This window comes from Mercenaria mercenaria, chromosome 10 (assembly GCF_021730395.1).
Source record: "Mercenaria mercenaria strain notata chromosome 10, MADL_Memer_1, whole genome shotgun sequence".
NCBI classification, from domain to species: domain Eukaryota; kingdom Metazoa; phylum Mollusca; class Bivalvia; order Venerida; family Veneridae; genus Mercenaria; species Mercenaria mercenaria.
Genome location: NC_069370.1, coordinates 42457131 through 42478286, shown reverse-complemented (window position 1 = coordinate 42478286; position 21156 = coordinate 42457131). Strand labels below are relative to the sequence as shown.

The 21156-nt window shown below is 39.8% G+C and overlaps 2 long non-coding RNA genes across 9 annotated transcripts in view; one reads left to right on the top strand and one right to left on the bottom strand.

The window, feature by feature from the left end:
* Window positions 1-21156, top strand: part of LOC123561799 (uncharacterized) — a 37866-nt gene that overhangs the window by 3667 nt on the left and 13043 nt on the right. Inside the window, exon 1 of one of the 2 annotated variants that reach the window (XR_006688527.2) lies at window positions 18241-18761. The exons of the other annotated variant lie outside the window; for it this stretch is intronic. This is a non-coding gene — a long non-coding RNA (uncharacterized LOC123561799). Of the gene's footprint in view, window positions 1-18240; window positions 18762-21156 lie in introns of those variants that run through there. 2 annotated transcript variants of the gene reach the window in all.
* Window positions 1799-21156, bottom strand: part of LOC123561800 (uncharacterized) — a 32588-nt gene continuing 13230 nt past the window's right edge. For 2 of the 7 annotated variants that reach the window (XR_008372717.1, XR_008372718.1), the window contains 4 exons: window positions 20094-20324; window positions 5203-6187; window positions 4875-5063; window positions 1799-2346 (listed from right to left, as the gene is read on the bottom strand). This is a non-coding gene — a long non-coding RNA (uncharacterized LOC123561800). The remainder of the gene's footprint in view (window positions 2347-4874; window positions 5064-5202; window positions 6188-20093; window positions 20325-21156) is intronic. The other 5 variants (XR_008372719.1, XR_006688528.2, XR_008372720.1 and 2 more) reach the window with 4 other exon arrangements.

Sequence of the window (21156 nt, the reverse complement as noted above, 5' to 3'; positions counted from 1 at the left end):
ATCTACTTAATATTCCTATTTTTTTTAAATGGGATTTTTCCCATTTTTAAAGAAAAAATGGAAAAGAATTTATATTTTAAAGACTGAATCATATTTTTTTAATTAAGTAATAGCTTTAGTGTGAACATCTAAGAGGCTGTTTTTAGAGGATATGTGGCCTACCGTTGTTCATATTTTATATTGAAGTGTTGATACGGAATGTCACTGATGACAAATGCATTGCATATAGAATGAAAGTAAAAATGTGTTTAAATAAAAAAAATGTTTTTATTTATAAAGATATACGTTAAATCATCCTTGGCAGTGTTTAACATTTAAAAGTATATTATTTATTACCGATTGCGGATTTTGTTTTTAAATATATGTTAGTAACTGAACATAACCACTTCAAATGATTTTCCACTACAAAGATCAACGGAAAAAGCGCCTCTGAAGTTTTAATTTTCGTTATATTTTAGACTAAAGGTCAAATTTCAAAAGTTTAAATAATAAGAACTTAATTCAGTGATATATTGCACTCTCTGTGTTTCATTTTTTCACACAATCCCCTAAAATCTCTCGCCCAGCGTTCGAGAGCCTGCGAGCATCAAATTCAAATTGTACACAAATCTGACAACCGCCCGCCATTTTTCATTTTATTCACTTCTGACGTTTCATTTTTCTTCCGGTCAGCGTTATCAAATTATGGCGGAAAGAAAAATGGGTTTCTGCCACAACACCATCTGCATTGAAATAGACAGAATTGTGCTTATTGCTGACTTGGCCGGCTTGTTAAGTAATTGGTCACTTTTCCTGGCCATACTAATGAATTTGGCGCGAAGATAAATGAAATTGTTTTACTCTGTCAACGGTTTAAAACAGGTCTTTGATAGATAGACGGCCGGCTCGGCGGTCACGACCAGGGTTCGAAAATAACAGGTATGCTGAGTAAGAGAAATTGAGGGTGACAAACAAAATGCAGTACAGTTAATTATTTCACGGTCGCCATTATTTATTTGTTTTCTTGCCAGTGTGAGTCATATCTACGTATTACAAAGTACACAAGTTTTATTATTTAAAGTACTTAAAGGTGAAACAACTGCATTCATTCAGTATGTGATGCACTAATGTGGTTTTAAACTTAATTGATCCGTATTCGTCAACGATTTAAGTATGAATTTAGACTGAGATTTAAAGTGCAAGAATATTCAGTTTGCCATCACATTGATACATGTATGCATCAACCTTTTTGCAGGTTCGTTTGTATTGCAACGTCTCATTATTATTTTAAATTTTCAAGTTTAAATTTTTGAATCGGAATATTGATAAATACGAAAATAAGGGTCCTGTCTCTGAATACTATCTCCTATCTTTTATGATATGTTGTGAAAATTAGAATTTGATCAGCAAATTAGATGTTGCTTCAATGTCTAATATTTTTATTACTCTAACCCCCGCCCCCACCTCCCTCTCCTTCTTTATTGTTACTGTTTTTCCTTTTGATCTTTTCCTTTTAAATAATTTATATATTTCGTAAAAGGAATATGTCACTCCTGATTCCTCTCGACTTGTTCTCGGGTAAAAGTACATTTTTCAGTTCGGATATTGCGGTATAAGTAATACAGGTATACCATGATATCATACGGCTAATGCGAAGGGAATAGTTTTAAAAAATTCTACTCTAGTTTTCCTATATATTTTTTTTTTCATTTCTTAAAGTTTTTTCAACACTGCTTCTTGATAAAATAAATATTACTGTCATCTCATTTCTTATCTTCGACAACATTTTCTCAGCTCTGTTGATAAAAAACAACAACAATTAATGCTTGTAACGGTCTATTTTGTTCAAGATCCTTACACAAAATCTGAATATTTTAATAACTATCAATACACACTGTTGAATTACAAATAAAGAAAAAACAATATTTCTCAAAAATATTTTATACCCTTGCAATTGTGAATTATTTACTTCTGATAATCAGCCGCCGTTTTAAAAAATATTGTTTGTTATGTCACACTGGTCTTAGGTCTTTTAGAGTAAACTTGCACAGAAGTTGTATACTCTATTCTTTCTTAGTTAAAAATGACAAAAATAGTATAAAATAATATATTACTCGTATTTTTCTACATTTTCATGAAAAGGTTTTAATATCTGCGTGCATAAAAGTCATAAATCAAAGAAAACAATTAATGATACTTGTAAAACTCTCATTCAGTCATTTAAGCCATGATCAACATACTCTCATGATTGATTTTCCATCGTTTCTATGGTAACCGTCGAACGCTCCAAAATACGTCATAAATCACGGAATCTATGTGTTAAACTTGATATGTGGATGGGCAATCTGGATAATCGGCATTTTTCCCCTGAAAAAAAAAAAACAAGAATGAGAAAAAAGTGGGAAAGGCAATTAGACTCGTAAAATTGCATATTAAAGATATCGGATGCACATCTTTCATTAAAATAGTTTATTTTTGGATACAATCTTGAAATACAGAAATACTCATGAAATGAAATTAACTTGACTAAAATATGATATAGGAACTAATTAACTTCACAGATAAATGTCATGTATAAAATTCATTTGTTAAAACAACTTCCAGTTTTTTAGTGGAAGTACACATTTATAATGCTTAACTATATATACATGTATTTGATGTGTACTATTTCAAACCGAACACACAGTTAAATCTTTACATACGAAGTCAGTAAAATATTTTTTTTAAAAAGCAACAATAAATCAGTATTATTCAAGTAAATATTGTTTTGGATTAACATTTTTTATTACAACCAAATTCCTAAAGATCAGAACAGAACAGAACAGAGCAAAGAATTTATTCAAAATTTGAGCATTACAGCTTATCATCTATATGAATCATAAATAAAATAAATAAATAGCATGCAAATATGTTGCAGAAATGAGTTTTATCAAAATCATGAGAGGGTAAACATTCTAAAACTATTCAACACTTTAAACAAGAACGTTGATCATGTCATCTCTTAAAAGAAATGCTTTACTAATGTAAATTGATAGGCGATGTAATAATGTCTTATTAATGCTATTAAACAGTTCTAATACTAGTAGTTTGAACATGCTGGGCCTCCGCGTGTAATAAGATGGAATATACTGCTGTCTCAAATGTCTATATGCGTCACAAACCAGCGCAAAATGATATTCGTCTTCCAAGTCACTTTTCGTACAAAGTTCACATTTACGATCTGTTCTTGGTATATTATAGTGCCTCCCTTGTTCAATTTTCAGTTTGTGTGATGACAATCTAAGTTTTGATAAATTGTGTCTATGTTTTTGATTATTTGTAACTGAAAGATAGTCAGAAATCTCAAACTCTGTTTTGATGTAGTGATACAATGTCGTCGAACTTGCGTTTTGTAGCCCTTCTCGCCATTGGGATATGTATATGTCTTTTAGCCTTTAAGATAAACAGTATATTTTACTGCTTTGCTAATGCAACAGATGTAGTATTATAACAAAATTCCTAAATATTATGCGTCGCTAACGCTGTAGAAAGTGTTTATTCGTGCATTTTACAGAGTACACGAGTGAATATAAAATATTTACTTGCGTTTTTAACAGAACTCGCAAGACTGTTTTTATCTTTTATTTAAAATAACTAGTTAATGAAAGGATGTTCTCAATTTCAGTGTTTTGTAGATCTAGAGATATGCCGTTCATAGTGCTAATAAATGGAAAGAATTATTTAATAAGCTAAATAAATATAACGGTGTTTGCATTATAGCATCTTAACTAAAAACTAAAAATGGACATTCTAAATGGTAAAAGGAAAATTATTTTAGAAATGGCTTATCATGTATAACGATTGTATAAATACAATGGTGTAATTTATAGGCCTATCAGAATTACAGGTAAAATATGACTCTTCATGTAACCGGAAAGAAAACATCAATTTTTCATTTTTTAATGATATACTATTAAGTTTGTTGTTTTCATAAGCTTATCAGATATTTTACATTTAGAAGTGCCGTAGATTGAAATGTACTGGTCAATCTTCTTTTGGAATGTTGCTATTTTTTACAAAACTAATATTAATAGACAAAAATGGAGTCATTGTCGCATAATTTTGTGACATCATTAAAAAAGACAACATATACCCAATAGTTTAACGCATGAAGGGACATAATTCAACCAAACCCTAGCTACGATAAGATCGTATAAGTTCGCCCCCATTTATAGTTAAACCAGTGTTTACAATTATTTCCCTTTAACCGACACCTCACTATTTTCAAGTAAAACAGTATGTTCAACTATACGAAATTACTTTTGCAGAGGCAGTAAGTAGTTTCTTTACAAACTGACCCCGGCTAGTCTGTCCGTCTGTCGGAATGCAATGTTACATATCCATGTGTCACACTCCACTTGTTCCTTTTGCGGCCGGTTGGTTATGTATGTAGAAGAAACGCATACGGATTCTTAGGTCTTGGTAGCGAAAGTTCTATGTTACGGTCTGACAGAAGATAATGTGTCTGAAATTCTTGTTTGAAAGTTGTCAGCTATACTTGCGGAGAATAAGTTGCTTCTGGCACATGGTTAAATCATTTGACTGCCCTTACATAATTGAAATCTATCACCCCCTCCCCATGTCTCCAATTCAATCAACAGGAAAAACATCCGTTTTCAGCTACATAAAGGAACTTTAACATGCTGCAATGTTAGGTGTCCCGGTTGTAAGGTTGTAATGTAATGATTACCCAAGGTCGGGATGATGATAAAAAAAACAAAAAAAACTGTTTAGTTTCCTCCACGATCATAAATAAACAAAAAACAAATCAGACACTAGCTATAGAACTATGGTTCACAAATCTGTCTTCAGTAGAAAGAATTCATACGAAAAGTTTATGAAATATTACGACAAACCTTCACGAATTTTCCATCTTCCAGCGCAATGATCAAGATGGTGGAATGTTGCATTTCTTGACGGGACGTGAATTATGCGTGGATCCTGATTCACTCTGGTAGATATATGTCTTATGGTTGTATTTTCACCATTTTATGAACGTTTCCAGCTAAATAAAACAATTGCCGCCACCCAGACGTGTTTTTCGTCTGAAAATATTGCAGAAGTAATAAAAGTACAATATAAAATTGAAATAACATGTTTTATAGCTTTTGCTGAAGAAAATGATTCAACTTATGCACACTGAAAGAATTTAAGTGAATGCCTCACATTGTTCGAAAAGGTTACCTTGAACGACTCTTGTTCGACTAGACTCGCTGCGCATCGGGAATAATGTCTTCATCTTAAAGTAGTAGGCCAGCAATAACAATCAGCGACATCCGTGTGATTTCGTACTCTCGTTAGGAAATTCGGCATTCTTCGGACTCCTTGCGCACATGGCTTTCTCCCGCCAAAACACCACTGAACGCTGAAATGGCATACGGTGATCATATAATTTGCCGACAGTCAATACGGGTCCACTACCTTAAAATTACAACGAAGAATAATAGTACGATAACGGTCAATGTGCCTGATGATTTGACGATGGTCTGTAGGGGCCACCGTGGCCGAGAGGTTAAGGTCGCTGACTTCAAAGCACTTGTCCCTCACCAATGTGGATTCGAGCCTCACTCGGGGCATTGAATTCTTCATGTGAGTAAGACATCCTGCTGGCTTATGGAAGGTAGGTGGTTCTACCCAGGTTCCCTCCAGCGATGAAATAATGCACGGAGGGGCACCTTCCTCCACCATCAAAGCTGGAAAGTCGCCATATGACCTATAATTGTGACAAAAATAAAAAGATTAAGATCGACAATGGTTTTGTAATGCGTCTGAAATCATTCGTCCTCCACCTCGGTTAACTGTGTGGAATACGTCAGTTGCTTGCGTAGTTAGCACTGGCTTGGATTAAGTAAAAATTGTTAGATTAACCCTTTAACGAAAACTGGCACAGAATGTTTATAAGACTTGATAGAAAAATCAGTCAAGGGAGGTAATAAATAAAGGGTATCGTTGCAATGATATTATCAGCTGTTGAATATTGCATATAAAACCAGACTACATTCTTGTCCCTTAGAATCACAGAAAATATGACGTCAGTTGTTAAACGGGTCGTCCTTTTGCCACGTGATTATGGTCTTTTACGTCGAATTATTTGGCCCACATAAGCGTAGGGTCGAGCTTTCAAAGGTGCGAATCTTCTTGCCTCTGACGTTTGCATAATCCTACGTGCCTACAAAAGACGCCGAATATGCAATGATATAACATTTTGACAAATTTACCAGGCACGTCATTTATATTCTTGTTGTTAATTAGTAGACTGTATGATGTAACATATAAATCTTTTCAATTAGTAACATTAATGACGTTTCTTGAGTTACAATACACAATACATTTTTTATCGTGACGGTATAATTATATCATACTAAATAACGTGTGTAAATACATATTTCATTGTTCTGACATGCACTACATTAAAGATATATTGTGCAACTTCAACATTTGAAAAAAAATGAACAAACACTGCACATTACCTAAACCACGATTGCGTGTATAATCAGTATTTTGTGATAGGTTAAAATAGTATATTAAATGAGTGTATAGAGAAGCACAATTGAATTTGTAGCTTTTTTTTAAGCAAATGAATGTTACAACATGACATTTATTTGTGAAATCAGCTCTACACAGTTAGGCTATATATACAGAAGACAAGTTAAATGCATGAGAGTTTTCTGCAAGAAAATTAATATCTAATGATAAAATAATTTTGTGGAAAAAAAAAGAGCACAGTTTATCTTTAAAGAAAGTATGTAACTATATATATTTCGCCATTCCGACATACACTATTTAAGGAATGATACTAATTTACAAAATGTAGTAAAAACAAACAAAGAAAGTGTCGACATTTAGATTTTATCAATTTGTTTTTCAAGCGAAGCATACGTGTAAACAATTTATTTTCCTTGTTTATAAAGAAATTTTGACCTTTATCTAGGAAACAACGCGGATCCACGAAGATAAAATAGTTGTCATGTAAATATGTTGTTTTAAGACAAAGGTCAAGGCGACAGTATAGGTTTAATGGAGGAGAAACTCAGGTAATGCTCTTGGCATTATTTCAAACAGTATCGTGCACCTGGGGGAGGGGATAATGGCACCATTTAGATAACTGTCTCTGCTCCCTATCAATAACGATGAGGAGCAGGGAATCCTAAGTCACCAACTTGGCGTCTTTAAATCTTGAACGCAAAAATAATCAGTATCCTCTACAGATTTATATATTGTTTCCATTGCGTAGACTGGCCTCTTGTCTCCACATATATAAACATTAGGTAGATGTCCAGTCTCACTTCATTTATACATTTCATGCCCTGTCTCAATGTGTTTATACCATATATACACCAGAGGTGGTGCTCTGTCTCAATGTGTTTATACCATATATACACCAGAGGTGGTGCTCTGTCTCAAAGGATTTACACTTTTCAAACGTCAGTGAGATGTGCTGTCTCGAACATTTTATACCTTCAAGATATTAAATAGGTTTTGTTTTATTCAGTATATTTAAAGGTCATTCTAACTTGCCCGGCGCAATGTTTCACAGCAATTATGCCCCTTTTATGTACTTTACCGTTTTCCTCAATGGTTTGATTGTCAGCGAGTTAGTTTCTCAATGATACTTTCTCACTTGTCTTTCTCGATATTGTCTCTTTGTATGCTGCCGTCAATCCTGCCTACATCACCTCCACATCTCCATATCCATCCTACTCTAATTACCCATCATATCTCCTCCCCAATCCTATTAACATTACCCTCCGAATCACCACATCCGTCCTGCCCACATTACCCTTCACATCTCTGCATCATCCATTCTGCTCTAGTTACCCTCCACATCTGCTCCCTAATCCTGATAACATTACCTTCCGAATCTCGACATCCATTATGCCAACATCACCCTCCACATCTCCTCCCTAATCCTGACTACAATACCCTCTACCTCTTCTCATCCATCCTACTTACAATACCCTCTACCTCTTCTAATCCATCCTCTTACAATACCCTTTACCTGTCCATATCCATGCTGCTTACAATACTCTCTACCTCTCCCCATTCATCTTGCTTACAATACCTTCTACCTGTTCATATCCATCCTGCTTATAATACCCTCTACATCTCCCCATCCATCCTGCTTACAATACCCTCTAACTCTCCACATCCATCCTGCCTGCAATACCCTCAACCTGTCCATATCAATCCTGCTTACAATACCCTCTACCTCTCCCCATCCATCCTGCTTACAATACTCTCTACCTCTCCACATCCATCCTGCTTACGATACCCTCTACCTCTCCCCATCCATCCTGCTAACAATACCCCCTACCTCTCCACGTCCATCCTGCTTACAATACCCTCTACCTGTCCACATCAATCCTATTTACAAAACCCTCTACCTCTCCCCATCCATCCTGCTTACAATACCCTCTACCTCTCCCCACCCATCTTGCTTACAATACACTCTACCTGTCCACATCAATCCTGCTTACAATACTCTCTACCTCTCCCCATCCATCCCTCTACCCTCTACCTCTCCACATCTATCCTGCTTACAGTACCCTATACCTGTTCATATCAATCCTATTTACAATACCCTCTACCTGTCCACATCCATCTTGCTTACAATACCCTCCCTCTACCTCTCCACATCCATCCTGCTTACAATACACTCTACCTCTCCCCATCCATCCTGCTTACAATACCCGCTACCTCTCCACATCCATCCTGCTTACAATATCCTCCATCTGTCCACATCCATCCTATTTACAATATCCTCTACCTCTCCCCATCCGTCCTGCTAACAATACCCTCCAACTGTCCTCATCCATCCTGCTTAAAATACCCTCTACCTCTCCACATCCATCCTGCTAACAATACACTCTACAGTCCACATCCATCCTGCTAACAATACCCTCTACCTCTCCCTCTACCTCTTCTCATCCATCCTCTTACAATACCCTTTACCTGTCCATATGCATGCTGCTTACAATACTCTCTACCTCTCCACATCCATCTTGCTTACAATACCCTCTACCTCTCCCTATCCATCCTGCTTACAATACCATCTACCTGTCCATATCAATCCTGCTTACAATACACTCTACCTCTCCCCATCCATCCTGCTTACAATACCCGCTACCTCTCAACATCAATCTTGCTTACAATACCCTCTACCTGTCCACGTCCATCCTGCTTACAACACACTCTACTTCTCCCTATCCATCCTGCTTACAATACCCTCTACCTGTCCATGTCAATCCTGCTTACAATACACTCTACCTCTCCCCATCCATCCTGCTAACAACACCCACAACCTGTCCACATCCATCTTGCTTACAATACCCTCTACCTGTCCACATCCATCCTGCTAACAATACTCTCTACCTCTCCCCACCATTCTTGCTTGCAATAGCCTCTACCTGTCCACATCAACCCTGCTAACAATACCCTCTACCTCTTCACATCCATCTTGCTTACAATACCCACTACCTGTCCACATCCATCCTATTTACAATACCCTCTACCTCTCCCCATCCATCCTGCTTACAATACCTTCTACCTCTCCCCATCCATCCTGCTTACAATACCCTCTACCTGTCCACATCAATCATGCTTACAATGCTCTCTACCTCTCCCCATCCATCCTGCTTACAATACCCTCTACCTGTCCACATCAATCCTGCTAACAATACCCTCTACCTCTCCCCATCAATCCTGCTGTCCATATCAATCCTGCTTACAATACCCTCTACCTGTCCATATCAATCCTGCTTACAATACTCTCTACCTGTCCATATCAATCCTGCTTACAATATACTCTACCTCTCCCTATCCATCCTGCTAACAATACCCTCTACCTGTCCACATCCATCCTGCTTACAATACCCTCACTCTACCTGTCCACATCCATCCTGCTTACAATACACTCTACCTCTCCCCATCCATCCTGCTTACAATACCCGCTACCTCTCCACATCAATCTTGCTTACAATACCCTCTACCTGTCCACATCCATCTTGCTTACAACACACTCTACCTCTCCCTATCCATCCTGCTTACCATACCCTCTACCTTGCCATATCAATCCTGCTTACAATACACTCTACCTCTCCGCATCCATCCTGCTAACAATACCCACAACCTGTCCACATCCATCTTGCTTACAATACCCTCTACCTGTCCACATCCATCCTGCTAAAAATACCCTCTACCTCTCCCTACCTATCTTGTTTACAATAGCCTCTACCTGTCCACATCAATCCTGCTAACGATATCCTCTACCTCTCCACATCCATCTTGCTTACAATACCCTCTACCTGTCCACATCCATCCTATTTACAATACCCTCTACCTCTCCCCATCCATCCTGCTTACAATACCCTCTATCTGTGGATATCAATCCTGCTTACAATATACTCTACCTCTCCCTATCCATGCTGCTAACAATACCCTCTACCTGTTCACATCCATCCTGCTTACAATACCCTCCACCTGTCCACATCCAACCTATTTACAATACCCTCTACCTCGCCCCATCCATCCTGCTAACAATACCCTCCACCTGTCCGCATCCATCCTGCTTACAATACACTCTACCTCTCCCCACCCATCCTGTTTACAATACCCTCTACCTCTCAACATCCATCCTGCTAACAATACCCTCTACCTGTCTTTATCCATCCAGTTTACAATACCCTCTACCTCTCAACATCCATCCTGCTAACAATACCCTCTACCTGTCTTTATCCATCCAGCTTACAATACCCTCTACCTCTCCACATCCATCTTGCTTACAATACCCTCTACCTCTCCCAATCCGTCCTGCTTACAATACCCTCTACCTCTCCCCACCAATCTTGCTTACAATACCCTCTACCTGTCCACATCAACCCTGCTTACAATACACTCTACCTGTCTTTATCCATCCAGCTTACAATACCCTCTACCTCTCCACATCCATCTTGCTTACAAAACCCTCTACCTCTCCCCATCCATCCTGCTTACAATACCCTCTACCTTTCCCCACCAATCTTTCTTACAATACCCTCTACCTGTCCATATCAATCCTGCTTACAATACACTCTACGTCTCCCCATCCATCTTGCTTATAATACCCTCTACCTCTCCCCATCCATCCTGCTTACAATACCCTCCAACTGTCCTCATTCATCCTGCTTACAGGACACTCTACCTCTCCCCATCCATCCTGCTAACAATACCCTCAACCTGTCCACATCAATCTTGCTTACAATACCCTTTACCTGTCCATATCCATCCTATTTACAATATCCTCTACTTCTCCCCATCCGTCCTGCTAACAATACCCTCCAACTGTCCTCATTCATCCTGCTTACAGGACACTCTACCTCTCCCCATCCATCCTGCTAACAATACCCTCAACCTGTCCACATCAATCTTGCTTACAATACCCTTTACCTGTCCACATCCATCCTATTTACAATACCCTCTACCTCTACCCATCCATCCTGCTTACAACACACTCTACCTGTCCATATCAATCCTGCTTACAATACACTCTACCTCTCCCCATCCATCCTGCTTACAATATCCTCTACCTGTCAATATCAATCCTGCTTACAATATCCTGTACCTCTCCTCATACCCTCAACCTGTCCACATCCATCTTGTTTACAATACCCTCTACCTGTCCACATCCATCCTATTTACAATACCCTCTACCTCTCCCCATCCACCCTGTTTACAATACACTCTACCTCTCCCCATCCATCCTGCTTACAATACCCTCTACCTCTCCACATCCATCCTATTTACAATACCCTCTACCTCTCCCCATCCATCCTGTTTACAATACACTCTACCTCTCCCCATCCACCCTGTTTACAATACCCTCTACCACTCCACATCCATCCTGCTAACAATACCCTCTACCTGTCCACATCAGTCCTGCTTACAATACACTCTACCTCTCCCCATCCATCCTGCTAACAATACACTCTACCTGTCCACATCAATTATGCTTACAATGCTCTCTACCTCTCCCCATCCATCCTGCTTACAATTCCCTGTACCTGTCCATATCAATCCTGCTTACAATACCCTCTACCTCTCCACATTCATCCTACTTACAATACCATCTACCTCTCCCCATCCATTCTGCTTACAATTCCCTGTACCTGTCCATATCAATCCTGCTTACAATACCCTCTACCTCTCCCCATCCATCCTGCTTACAATACCCTCTACCTCTCGACATCCATCCTACTTACAATACCCTCTACCTCTCCCCAACCATCTTGCTTACAATACCCTCTACCTGTCCACATCAATCCTGCTTACAATACCCTCTACTTCTCCACATCCATCTTGCTTACAATACCCTCTACCTCTCCCCATCCATCCTGCTTACAATACCCTCTACCTCTTCGCATCCATCCTGCTTACAATACCCTCTACCTCTCCCAACTCATCTTGCTTACAATTCCCTCTACCCGTCCACATCAATCCTGCTTACAATACCCTCTACATCTTCCCACCCATCTTGCTTACAATACCCTCTACCTGTCCATATCAATCCTGCTTACAATACCCTCTACCTCCCCCACCAATCATGCTTACAATACCCTCTACCTCTCCACATCCATCCTGCTTACAATACCCTCTACCTCTCCCCACCCATCTTTCTTACAATACCCTCTACCTGGCCACACCAATCCTGCTTACAATACCCACTACCTCTCCACATCCATCTTGCTTACAATACCCTCTACCTCTCCACATCCACCCTGCTTACAATACCCTCTACCTTCCCCCACCCATCTTGCTTACAATACCCTCGATCTGTCCATATCAATCCTGCTTATAATACCCTCCACCTCTCCCCACCCATCTTGCTTACAATACCCTCTACCTGTCCACATCAATCCTGCTTACAATACCCTCTACCTCTCCCCACCCATCTTGCTTACATTACCCTCTACCTGTCCATATCAATCCTGCTTACAATACCCTCTACCTCTCCCCACCAATCTTGCTTACAATACCCTCTACCTGTCCATATCAATCCTGCTGACAATACCCTCTACCTCTCCCCATACATCCTGCTTACAACACCCTCTCCCTCTCCCCATCCATCCTTCTTACAATACCCTCTACCTCTCCCCATCCATCATGCTTACAATACCCTCTGCTTCTCCCCATCCTTCCTGCTTACAATACCCTCAACCTCTCCCCATCCATCCTTCTTACAATACCCTCTACCTCTCCCCATCCATCCTGCTTACAATACCCTCAACCTCTCCCCATCCATCCTTCTTACAATACCCTCTACCTCTCCCCATCCATCCTGCTTACAATACCCTCTACCTCTCCCCATCCATCCTGCTTACAATACCCTCTGCTTCTCCACATCCATCTTGCTTACAATACCCTCTACCTGTCCACATCAATCCTGCTTACAATACCCTCTACCTCTCCACACCCATCCTATTTACAATACCCTCTACCTCTCCCCATCCATCCTGTTTACAATACACTCTACCTCTCCCCATCCACCCTGTTTACAATACCCTCTACCTCTCCACATCCATCCTGCTAACAATACCCTCTACCTGTCCACATCAGTCCTGCTTACAATACACTCTACCTCTCCCCATCCATCCTGCTAACAATACACTCTATCTGTCCACATCAATCATGCTTACAATGCTCTCTACCTCTCCCCATCCATCCTGCTTACAATTCCCTGTACCTGTCCATATCAATCCTGCTTACAATACCCTCTACCTCTCCACATTCATCCTACTTACAATACCATCTACCTCTCCCCATCCATTCTGCTTACAATTCCCTGTACCTGTCCATATCAATCCTGCTTACAATACCCTCTACCTCTCCCCATCCATCCTGCTTACAATACCCTCTACCTCTCCACATCCATCCTGCTTACAATACCCTCTACCTCTCCCCAACCATCTTGCTTACAATACCCTCTACCTGTCCACATCAATCCTGCTTACAATACCCTCTACTTCTCCACATCCATCTTGCTTACAATACCCTCTACCTCTCCCCATACATCCTGCTTACAATACCCTCTACCTCTTCGCATCCATCCTGCTTACAATACCCTCTACCTCTCCCAACTCATCTTGCTTACAATTCCCTCTACCCGTCCACATCAATCCTGCTTACAATACCCTCTACCTCTCCCCACCCATCTTGCTTACAATACCCTCTACCTGTCCATATCAATCCTGCTTACAATACCCTCTACCTCCCCCACCAATCATGCTTACAATACCCTCTACATCTCCACATCCATCCTGCTTACAATACCCTCTACCTCTCCCCACCCATCTTTCTTACAATACCCTCTACCTGGCCACACCAATCCTGCTTACAATACCCACTACCTCTCCACATCCATCTTGCTTACAATACCCTCTACCTCTCCACATCCACCCTGCTTACAATACCCTCTACCTTCCCCCACCCATCTTGCTTACAATACCCTCGATCTGTCCATATCAATCCTGCTTATAATACCCTCCACCTCTCCCCACCCATCTTGCTTACAATACCCTCTACCTGTCCACATCAATCCTGCTTACAATACCCTCTACCTCTCCCCAACCATCTTGCTTACATTACCCTCTACCTGTCCATATCAATCCTGCTTACAATACCCTCTACCTCTCCCCACCAATCTTGCTTACAATACCCTCTACCTGTCCATATCAATCCTGCTGACAATACCCTCTACCTCTCCCCATACATCCTGCTTACAACACCCTCTCCCTCTCCCCATCCATCCTTCTTACAATACCCTCTACCTCTCCCCATCCATCATGCTTACAATACCCTCTGCTTCTCCCCATCCTTCCTGCTTACAATACCCTCAACCTCTCCCCATCCATCCTGCTTACAATACCCTCTACCTCTCCCCATCCATCCTGCTTACAATACCCTCTACCTCTCCCCATCCATCCTGCTTACAATACCCTCTACCTCTCCCCATCAATCCTGCTTACAATACCATCTACCTCTCCCCATCTATCCTGCTTTACAATACCCTCTTCCTCTCCCCATCTATCCTGCTTACAATACCCTCTACCTCTCCCCATCCATCCTGCTTACAATACTCTCCACCTCTCCCCATCCATCCTGCTTACAATACCCTCTTCCTCTCCCCATCCATCCTGCTTACAATACCCTCTTCCTCTCCCCATCCATCCTGCTTATAATACCCTCTACCTCTTCCCATCAATTTTGCTTACAATACCCCCTACCTGTCCACATCCATCCTGCTTACAATACCCTTTATCTCTCCCCATCCATCTTGCTATCAGTACCTTTCAAATCTTCACATCCATCCTGTCCAGTTTTCTCCACAACTCTTCCCCAATCCTACCCACATTACCCACTACATCTCTACATCCAACCTCACCATATTACCCCCCAATCTCCTCTCCATCCTGCCCACATTACCCTAGACATCTCCACATCAATCCTGCCAACAATACCCTCCACATCTCTTCCCAAATTCTGCTCACAATGCCCTCACATCTCCTCCTTAATCCTGCCCACAAATACCTCCACATAGCCTCCCAATCCTGCCCTAAAATCCTCCGTATAATTTCCCGTTCATCCATATCTCCTCCATCATCCTGCTAACATTACTCTCCACATCCCCTCCCAGTCCTGTCCACAATACTTTCTTCTCACTAATCCTTTCCACATTACTATCCACATATCCATTTTCATCCTGCCAACATTACCCTCCAAATATTCTTCCCAATTCAGCACACATTACCATCCACATATGCTCCACAATCCTCCCCACATTACCATCTACATATCCTCCCCCATCCTGCCCATAATACTCTCCACATATCTTCCCCCGTTCCGTTCTGCCCACATTACCCTCCACATCTCCTCCATCATCCTTCCAACATTACTCTCCACATATCCTCCCTACCCTGTCCACATTATCCTCCATATATCCTCCCTACCCTGCCCACATTATCCTCCACATATCCTCCCTATCCTGTCCGTATTAAAATCTACATATCCTCCCATATCCTGCCAACATTAACCTCCAAATATCCTACCCCATCCTTTTCACTTTACCCTCCACATATCTTCCCCTATTCTGCCCACATTACCCTCCACATATCCTCCGCCATCCTTCCCACATTACCCTCAACATATCATGTACCATCCTGCCCACATTACCCGCTACGTATCCTCCGCCATCCTTCCCATATTAGCCTCCACATATCATGTACCTTCCAGCCCATATTACCCTCCACGTATCCTCCGTCATCCTTCCCACATTACCTTCCACATATCATGTACCATCCTGGTCACATTACCTTCCACACATCCCCCAATACTTCCCATATTGCCCTCCACATATCCTCCCAAATTCTTCCCTCATTACCCTCCCCATATGCTCCTTCATCCTGCCTACATTAACCCCCATCTTGCCCACATTACCCTCAACATATCCTCAACCATCCTGCCAACATCACCCTCCACATATCTTCCCCCATCCTTCCAACATTACCCTCCACACATCCTCACCCGTCCTTCAAACATTATCCTCTATATATCCTCCCAAACCCTGCCCATATTACCCTTCCCATATCCTCCACCATCCTACACACATTATCCTCCCCATATTCTCCACCAACCTGCCAGTATCATCCTCCATAAATCCACAACCATCCTGTCTACATTACCCTCCACAAATTCTCTCCCATCCTGTCCACATTACCTTCATCATATCTTCAACCATCATGCCCGCATTACCCTCAACATATCCTTAACGACCCTTCACACATTACCCTCCACATATCCTCCACATATCCCCCCAAATCCTGCCCACATTACCTTCCCCATCCTCCACCAACCTGCCAATATTATCCTCCATATATCCACAACCATCCTGTCTACATTACCCTCCACAAATTCTCTCCCATCCTGTCCACATTACCCTCATCATATCTTTCACCATCTTGCCCATTTTACCCTCCACATATCCTCACCCATCCTGCCCACAGTAGCCGCGGCATATCCTCCACTTTCCTGTCCGCATTAACCTCCACATATCGACCCCAATCCTGTCCACATTACCCTCCACATATCCTCAACTCTCTTGTCCACATTACGCTCCAAATATCCTCCCCAATACTACCAACAGTACCATCTACATATCCTCAACCGTCTTGCCCACATTACCCTCCACATATCCTCCATCCTGCCCACAATATACTCAACATATTCTCAACCATCCTGTCCTGTACCCTTCACATATCCTCCCCCATCCTGCCCAAAACCTCTACATCTCCTACTGTCTCATATCATTTGTTCTTTTCATATCAAAGAGAGAAACGCTGACTTACAGCATTTATACCTGTTAGCCTTACCTTTTGAGAAAAAATCCAAACAACACCAAATCATAGAAAGAAAGGATTGCTTCACATGAAAATCAAACAGAATACAGTCAAACTTCGTCCGCTTGAACTCGGATATTCGTACACCACCCTTCTCTCGAACGTGTCAGGTCCCCGCTTAATCCCCGTGTATTGTATTTTGTTCGAACTACCGATAACTCGAACCAATTTTGCTGGTCTGGCCGAGTTTGAGTGAACGCAGTTAGACAGTATAAAACATATACATATTACTTTACAAAACAACTGTCAGCTTACTGATATGTACATTGAATTCCGTAAAAGGACTGCATAAAGGGGCCACACTTTTAGACAGTTCAACGCCTTAAAAACTCACTATTTTCAAAGAACTGTTACATATCTTCGTTTTGATGCATTTGCAAATTTCACATAACTTGGTGGAACGTAGTTTTCAGCAATTGATTTTTTTTTATTTCTTTACAAATGACATTCATTTTTAAAGGGGGACAATCTTTTGAGAATATTTTAAGTATCCAGTTGTACGGGATAGTACAGTAGAACATGTAGTGGACATGTAGATTGTTGGTAAACATGTTGTTCTTTTGTCAAATATTTTTATGATTTGATGATATACTCCTAACTCTAAAAGAGGTTCTACTAATTAACCCTAAATTTCTATAATGAACTTGTCCAGCTTCCAATTTGGACAATACCATTAACTGTTAAAAGGGGTGCTTACCAAAAAGATACTGGCTGCACAGCGAACAGTTCAGATCATGATCAGACTGCAGAATCAATCGTGCCCAGCATGGTATGCGTTAATATGCCATCATGAACGTATAGGAAATGCAGAACCTGATGAAGAGAAATATGCATTCCGAGCAACATTCGACTATCTTCATTTAATAAAGGTTCGGGGGAGGTAATTCACCGATACGCCAAAATAGAAACAGACACCGTATGCTTACAAATGTATTTTTCCGACCAAAAATGTCTGTAAGCAGTGGAGCATGTGAAAGTTGTCACCGGCTCAGCATTCAAATATCATTTGAATTATCTCGAACATTAATCAGTAGTTCTAAAAGATAGCAGAAACATTAAGATGTATGGATCACTTACATTTTCCTAATATTTTGAAAAGAACATTAAAGCCTGTCGTAGTAAGAGCAACGTTTAAAATTAAGTAAATTTCAAAATAAAGGAATATTTTGTGCAGACATTTTTTGCGTTAATGTTGTTTAAGATCATATATAATTTGAAAACTGCGTATTGACATTTTAAAAACAAATTTTAAATGGTTAAATTTTAAATAAGGGTAAATGAGCAAAGGATATGATTTTCTTCTCATACTTAGCCAGGGTAAGTCGATATTAGTCAACTATTCATTCTAATGCAGTCGAAGTCAAATAGTTTCTTCCATTAACTACATTTTTGTACGTTTAAAGGCGTTAGCTACAATATTTTTTCCTTCATTTAATTTTTACTATTTTTTGTTATTCTGTAGGAAATTCAACGACAATTTTATTGATGCAAGGTAAAGGTACCCTTACCAGGTTAATTTTTGCAAGAAATTATGTTTTAAAACATGACCGTTACTTTCCGAATTAGCATTGGAAGTAATGGGAAATTGCCTGAAATCGCCTAAAATTCTAATTAAAATATCTGTGAAAAAAAAAACCCTCTTCATTTAATTCCTCTGAAAACATCATTCCTAACTGCAAATTTAATGGCAAATTGAATGGTGCACAGAAAAATATATGTAATATCTCTCCGTCGAGATAGCTCCAGCCTCTGTTTGTTCATAGGAGATAGCCCCTGAAGTAATTCAAAATTTAGATAATTATGTCCCCTAATTATCCTCAATTTGTAGATAGAAATTATGGTCGGATACAATGCAGTAAAAGCGAATAAATAGATTAAGATTTGACAAAAATACATAAAAATATTATAACTAAGTTCGAAAGAAACGATTGATTCTGCCTTTGCGACCAGTGTAGATCATGATCAGCCGGCACATCCGTACAGTCTGGTCTAGATGCCCTATTCGCTATTCAGTCAGAATTTCTTTTTTGGTAAGTACCACTTTAACAGTTAATGGTACTGTCCAAATAGAAAGATTGAAAAGTTCATTATAGAAATTAAGCAGGGTAAGGTTTGACTTCATTTACACATTTATTCAATTGCATTGAATCTGTAAATATTTAAAATCCTGATCTTGTTTATTTACTTTATTGAATTACAACATTTGAGCCGCGCCATGAGAAAACCAACATAGTGCATTTGCGACCAGCATGGATCCAGACCAGCCTGCGCATCCGCGCAGTCTGGTCAGGATCCATGCTGTTCGCTTTCAAAGCCTATTGCAATTAGAGAAACCGTTAGCGAACAGCATGGATGCTGGTCTGGATCCATGCTGGTCGCAAAGCCACTATGTTGGTTTTCCCATGGCGCGGCTCATTTATCTTTTGTGGGTATATGATTACAGTGAATCTAATTTCAATTACTTGACTGAGCTTACTGTGATAAAAGGCAAAATTGTCAAAAGTAAAACTACCTTTTAACTTACATGGATTAATTTTGTGTACATAAAAAGGAGGTACGGTCAGAAAAAGTACTGTCCGGAATAAGAAATTGGGTGGGGTCTGGTTATATGGTTATTTTTTATAATCAAATGATAAAGAAACATCTTACCAACATTCGTGCAGTTTAGGGGCGTTTCCGTTTTACAGTGGTCCCAGTTTGGAGAAAGACAAGGGGCATGTTAACCCTTATCATGCTGGAAACGAATGATTCTGCCTTTGCGACCAGTGTAGATCATGATCAGCCTATGGTATGCACTGTTCGCCATTCAGTCAGTATCTTTTTGGTAAGCACCCCTTTTAACAGTTAAGGTAGTTCTGCACGTTTGCATCGAAATTTTTTCTACAATGTAGAATTTGATAAAACTATGAAACTATGATTTTTCAAAACTTCAGAATATACCTAGAAAATTCACCAAATAAAAAAGATAGGGTCGTGTGCTTGATTGATTTTTCGCTAGACTGATTTGAAAAAGTTAGACCTCACGCAACTTTTCATAATGAAAGTCTATGGGAAAACCATAACTTTCATAACATTTTCGCGAATAGAAATTGTTCTACAATGTAGAATTTAATGAAACTTCCCACAGTTGTAAACAAACATATGGCCTATAATGTGGTTTGACCTTGATTAAAGTGAACCGCACTTTTCACGCTAATTTTAAGATATTATTTTGAATTTTTAACGTGTCAGATGTTTTAATATCATATTTTAACTTTAGAAAGACAGTAACAGTGCCATTGTAATAAGTTTACTCATAGGCCGCTATTAATTAATAAAATGATTTTCATTTCCGTACGCTGAATCTAGGCTTTATTCCACGTATTCCGGATAAATTACGTTACGCCATCACTTCCGGTTTATCAAACGTGCAGAACTACCTTAATGGTACTGTCCAAACTGAAAGATGGACAAGTTCATTAGTTCATTATAGAAACTTAGCAGGGTCATGTTAATAGAGAACATGATGAAATAAATGTTACAGGTGTTCATAAGTATTATATACAAATTCGTAACATAACCAAGCCGCTATAGTAACAGATATAGCGTTTCAAGTTTGAAAAGAATGCACAGACTTGTTAATATGATATTGGTAACATATGGCTGCTGCAGTATATATCATAGAACATGTATATTTCTAACATGGCTCGAATTGATTTCCAGTTAAACAAAG